This window comes from Ylistrum balloti, unplaced genomic scaffold (assembly GCF_031769215.1).
Source record: "Ylistrum balloti isolate Yb309-2 unplaced genomic scaffold, AGI_CSIRO_Ybal_v1 Utg370612, whole genome shotgun sequence".
Taxonomy (NCBI): Eukaryota; Metazoa; Mollusca; class Bivalvia; order Pectinida; family Pectinidae; genus Ylistrum; species Ylistrum balloti.
Genome location: NW_026782376.1, coordinates 791760 through 797900, shown reverse-complemented (window position 1 = coordinate 797900; position 6141 = coordinate 791760). Strand labels below are relative to the sequence as shown.

At 35.8% G+C, this 6141-nt stretch overlaps 1 pseudogene; it reads left to right on the top strand.

The window, feature by feature from the left end:
* Window positions 1-290: 290 nt before the first annotated feature.
* Window positions 291-1855, top strand: LOC132556936 (uncharacterized; annotated as a pseudogene).
* Window positions 1856-6141: the final 4286 nt, after the last annotated feature.

Genomic DNA, 6141 nt, shown 5'->3' with positions numbered 1-6141 from the left:
AATGTTTTTCTGATTGTGTATGGTAACAACTTCGGTGTGGAGTAGTTTCAGTCTGTTGCTGATTGTATTAACGGATAAGAAATTATCACCTAGATTGCAATAATTGCGATTTCGTTTATTGAAATGTTACAACACCATCTTGTTGAAATATAATCTAATGTCCATTTCTTTAACGCCGCAAGATCATTTCTTTGAAAATATGGCCCCTTACACAACCGTTTACAGAAAACTATTTATTCAACAACAATAAACACAAATTCGGTGTGTATATTATGATCTTTATCTTAATTATGGCGTCACAAGAAAGTAGTTGCGTCCCTCTTCGCCCTTCTAGTCTTCCTGGTTTTGTCCGTCTACCAAAGCGATACATATAAAGGAGTTCCGATCGTTCGATAGACGAAAGGTGGCATCCATCATCTCCGAGGAGCTGACGAGGTCGCTGAACGGCTCTCAGACTTTAGTCGAGCTTTACTATGGATTAGACAAGAACTGTTAAGATCTGAAATAACAAACCATTCTATTTTCTCTTTCTGAGAGAATTTTAAGCCTTCGGATCGAAAGATTGGGGTCATATTGTTTTTGTGCTTGCTTGTTGTCAACATTAACCTTGCCCATATCTATTGCATGGTATAAGGTAGGACTTTCAGATTTGGTATGTGTGTTTCTTGTGACAAGACCTTTCCAGTGGTACCACAATGTTTGACCATGTGCCCTTGACCGTGATTTGAAAAAAATACCATTGGCCATAACTATTGCACTATAAGAGGTTTGGCGTCCATATTTAGCGTGTGTGTTCCTTGTGGCAAGGCCATTCTGATGGTACCAACATTTTTGACTATGTGATCTTGACCGTGACAATGGATCTACGTCTTAAGTTTTTCCTAAGGTGCGCATGCAATAAGCACATGCCTTACACAGTAGTTTCAATGTCCCATTTCAGAATTTTGTTGCAACCGGGGGCATAGGGTTTCTTAATTACATCATGTTTCCTCTAAGTTGAAGAGTATTGGTAGCTACATATATAAGAAAGGTTGATAGACCATTTCACGAAGGTGTTAAATACAAAGTATTAAACAAAAATTAACATTCTAGTTTGAATGGTTATGGACTATGATGTCCCTCATTGAAGTTTTGCGTGATATAACGGGTACGTTCTCCCTGTCCTAAATCCGTACGCTGTATCCATAGAGATGAAGTACAATATGTCTGATACTATCCTATAATCACTAGATATTTTATTAAAGCGATTATCCTATGTAAAAAATACATGTATAGATATATGGAAACTTTATTTTGTGTATGGATGGTTATTTGCTAAATCGTGCAGATGCTGTTTTTTAAATCTCCGACTTCATTTTGAAAGGACAGAAATCAAAAGAAAAATGTGCCATATAAGAAAAGATGTTGGTGATATAAAGATGCGGATAGTTTTCCAATAGACTTTTAATAATTAAGATTTTCAAAACTTTACTGACACATATTTTTCATTCTCATCTTTTCCAGATTTTGCTCCGCCAGCATGATATCCTGTTGAAGCGTCAGTTCTGTGATATCCTCGACACTATTGTGTCTTTGAACACAGCCAAGCGCAGGGCAGGATTCCGGGATAGACAGACATTAACCAGTTCTAACACGAGTCTGCAGTCCAATACGATTTTTCAGTACCAGCACAGACATAACTTTGGACCTAGAAAACTATGGAATCAGAAGTGCCAATAGTGTTACAGTGTTAAACGAGGAGGAATCAGAGGACGATGATCAAATAGATGAGTTCCGGCCTCGGACTTGTTCAATGAAAACCACGCGAGATTTAACAGCTCTTGCGAGAAGACGTGGTAGTAAAGAACTAATATGACACATTAAAAAGTAAAAAAGACAAAAAACAGAAGACTTTAATCATCAAAATGGCGTAATGTAGCAGCAGGCCGACACTACGTCAGCAAGTAAAACCGGAGATAGATTGCAGTGTCTGAATGTTGTGACGAGAACTTGAGATTCTGATTTAGGAGGTGCAATATATAACAACCAACAACTAGTATTAGTGGTGGTAGTGTCCATACGTGCCTTAGTGCGATATAGTAGTTAATACGACTGAATACTAGTAGTTTTACTACCTATATAACAAATGTAAGGGCATCACTGTTTTGTCAGTCATATCTTAGTAGGTAATATATAACACGAACTGTTATCAGCAATAATAAATCGAAACTCGATTTATCATTAATTGCCGGACTCATATATGGACTTCATATTATAGGTAGCGGACAATGTTATTTGTGTTTATGTTACAAGGGACGCAACTCGTGGCCTTCCGTTGTCTGACACTTATCTTATAGACGCATTAGATTGTTACATTGTTTTGAGGATTGAATCTTGCTTATGTCGATTTCATGGGATGATGAATTGAGTTGGTCTTGAGACAAGTTGAATTTGTAGTAATTGTTGTCAGTGCACTTTATGGACTTAGTCTAGCCTATGTATTCCTACGTAGTCAATCATAAAGTAACTACAACTAGTAACTATATGAAACAATGAAAAGGTTCATCGCTGTGGTCGATCTAAAAATACATGACTAATGACGACAGGTAATAGAGAATTTGGAGTCGCGCCCGGAAAATAATGTGTGCGATCAAAGCTAGGAAAAGGACAAGAAAAGGAAAACAAAATATTAATTCAATGGAAGGATTATTCCGAAATTTGTGAACTTTTATAATCCTGATAATACATTGAACATTGCAATGTCATCCTCCTAGAACTCCAACACTAATAAGTAAGATTCAATTTCACTAATTCATCGAATGCATTCATTATCACCAAACACTGAGGGACACTCGCCACTATAATCAGTCTGCTAAAATATGTATTGAAAACGAATAAAAAAGAGACAATAAAAACTCCTAATGTCGCTAGCTTGAAATCGAACCTCCCTATGATCATTCGACTATCGTATGGACACTGATACAGAAATCACCAACATTTTAATCGTAAATTCAATATCGAAAGCAGAAGCACTTAACAATTTTAGTCCAATTTCTTTTGTTTTTCGCTTTTCGATGGTTTTTTTTCAATTTTTCGGAATCAGCGCACGCATGCACAAATTTTCAATGACATGATTTAATCAAATCACACTTGATTAGGTTCAGTTGTCTAAAAGTTGGTTTATGTGTCCGCTGTGTGTGAAAAAATTGCATTTGAAGCCAGGGAAATACCCATGTTTTAGTTCATAATATTTCAGGTAGCAACTTGTTTAGACAAGATTGTAAAGAAAAAATCAGAACTTCCTCGAAAGGACAAATTTATACTCATCTTTATCATGATAATGATTTACAAAAAAATCAATACCTAGGGAATTGTTGAGAGAAATTACAAAAATAAGACTATCTTCTCATAATCTAAAAGTAGAAAAAGGCTGATATCAAAATATATCAAGAAATTTAAGAATATGTTCTAATTGTGATTTGAATGATATCGAAGACGAATTCCATTTTATATTGAAATGTCCCTGTTATTCGAACCTTAGAAGAAAATTTTTGAAAAGATACTATTATAAAAAACCTAGTATGTTTAAATTGATAGAATTCTTAAATGCAAACAATACAAAAGAAATAACAAACTTGTCTAAATATATTAAGGCAGCTTACATTTTAAGAGAAAACCGCAATTGATAGCCTAGTTTACTCTCTCCGGGTTTGTGTTGTTTCTGTGTTTTTTGTATATTGTTATATGTTTGTAAATCGTCTATGTGTTGTTTGCTTTAACCAATGAGTCACACGACTCAAGGTAATAAAGAACTTGTGAACTTGAACTTTGACGATTTATTTTGACTTTCCTCATTAAGGTATTACACTATTATTCTTATTTATGTTAAGTAAAATCCTATTACCTGTTGGTACAAATTCAAGCACGTGTTTGTTTACAGGTACATACACGTGCAAGTCAGTAGGTCAGTGTATTTTAAACGAACTTCTTTCATACGGCGGTTCACGGGCCATTTTAATATAATACCAAGACCTAGTGGCATTCTCACCACACCACCCAACTCTTGGTACATCAACAATGTAGATAATAAATAAAGCACAGTCTTGTGAAGTTGAGGATTGGTGTTGAGGATGTAATGTAGAGGATGTGATGTTGAGGATGTGATGTTGATAATGGGGTGTTGAGGTTGTAATGTTGAGGATGTGATGTTGAGGATGTAATGTAGAGGATGTGATGTTGAGGATGTGTTGTTGAGGATTGGTGTTGAGGATTGTTGTTGATAATGGGGTGGTGTTGTTGATAATGGGGTGGTGTTGTTGATAATGGGGTGGTGTTGTTGATAATGGGGTGTTGAGGATATGATGTTGAGGATGTGATGTTGAGGATGTGTTGGTGAGAATATGATGTTGAGGATGTGATGTTGGGGATGTGATGTAGAGGATGTGATGTTGAGGACGTGTTGTTGAGGATGTGATGTTGATATTGGAGTGTTGAGGTTGTGATGTTGAGGATGTGTTGTTGAGGATGTGTTGTTGAGGACGTGTTGTTGAGGATGTGTTGTTGAGGATGTGATGTTGATATTGGAGTGTTGAGGTTGTGATGTTGAGGACGTGTTGTTGAGGATGTGATGTTGATATTGGAGTGTTGAGGTTGTGATGTTGAGGATGTGTTGTTGAGGAGTGATGTTTTTGAGGAGTGATGTTGTTCGGACGTTTATGTAGTGTATTGTCGGGAGAGGACCAAGAAGATTTATGAACTTGTGCCCAATCCATTTGTTTACAATTTTTATTAAAATAAGTTTGAATGAATCGATTTCGTGTTGTCAAGTAAGATTTTAGTTTGGCCTAAATCCTAAACGCGATCAAGGGTAAAATTTTACTGACAATTCTGTATGATGTCGTTAAAGTTGTTAATTCGAAAAATTGCAGCAACACGTGGGGTTTTCTTATCTTACGTGTAACAAGCAGGCGCCGATACGCTGATACCGAAAAATAGGTTGAACTTTACATTTCGTCATGAGAGTTATTGTAAACCGTCCTAAACAAAGTTTTAAAATATTTGAGTATCATTATCAGAAATAGAAGATGGTGGGAGAGGCGATTTTTTATTATATGTTTGGTAGTTATACTCACGCCTTCTTTGAGTCACGTGTATATTTACATAGTCCGTGCACCGAGTTTGGGAACAGCCTCGTTAGAAGTACACTGACCCTACACGTACTTAAATTTGGACAACGTATTCGGGTAATAGGATTTCACTTAAAATAGCCGAGAACAATAGTCTACTGAATACCTTAATACCTTAATGAAAAAAGTTAAGTAAATAATCGGTTTCATGTACATTTATAGATAATAATGTGCGGTTTGTACTAAGTACGGTCAAGTAGCACTTTTACTAATATTCGGTTTTGAACAAAGTCATGCGTTTAAAATTCTGATTTCAAGTTTTTGAAGTGCAAATAGAGACACGATGTGTGGTGTACAGGGTTATCCGTTGCTAGCCGTGACTGATTTCCGAATGGCACGGTCGCGAGACTTGATATTTGCACAGATCGGAGGAAAAATCACTCTCGACTTTTTCTAATGATCCATTGATTTGTTTCATTCCAACATATTAAGAAAAAATTCTGTTAGGAAAATGATATGTCCATATGTAGACTGTTAAACCAAATACCGCTGTTTCCTAATTCTCAATTCTTTGAATATTTATTTAACTGTTGATGTTTACAATTGTTTGATATTCCACGTATATATTTTCCACAAATTAGCAGAAAAATTTGCCAAATTCGTGAACGAGCGAAATGGAAAAAAACGAAGTGAACTGTCTCTTTATGCCATTCATACTTTTTATTAACACGCAATATCATACCCGTAAAAGGACTTGTGTCCAGTGAATCGATAAATTCCCCATATATCAAAACTAATTAAATTTTTCGTAAAGCATTGATATAAAAATAAGAAATGAAATGTCTCAATATGGCATTGTAGCATCATAGAATATGCTCTGCTGCTAAACTCACCAAGTTGCGCCAGCACAAACTATGACGATTAACTGCTACAGATGTATGTCCTTTGTGTCGACTTTATTTAGTTTGTAGCACGTGTTAGTAGTATGATATTAATATACAATAAACCCGAGTAGATCAACTGTCAGAAGTCTGAA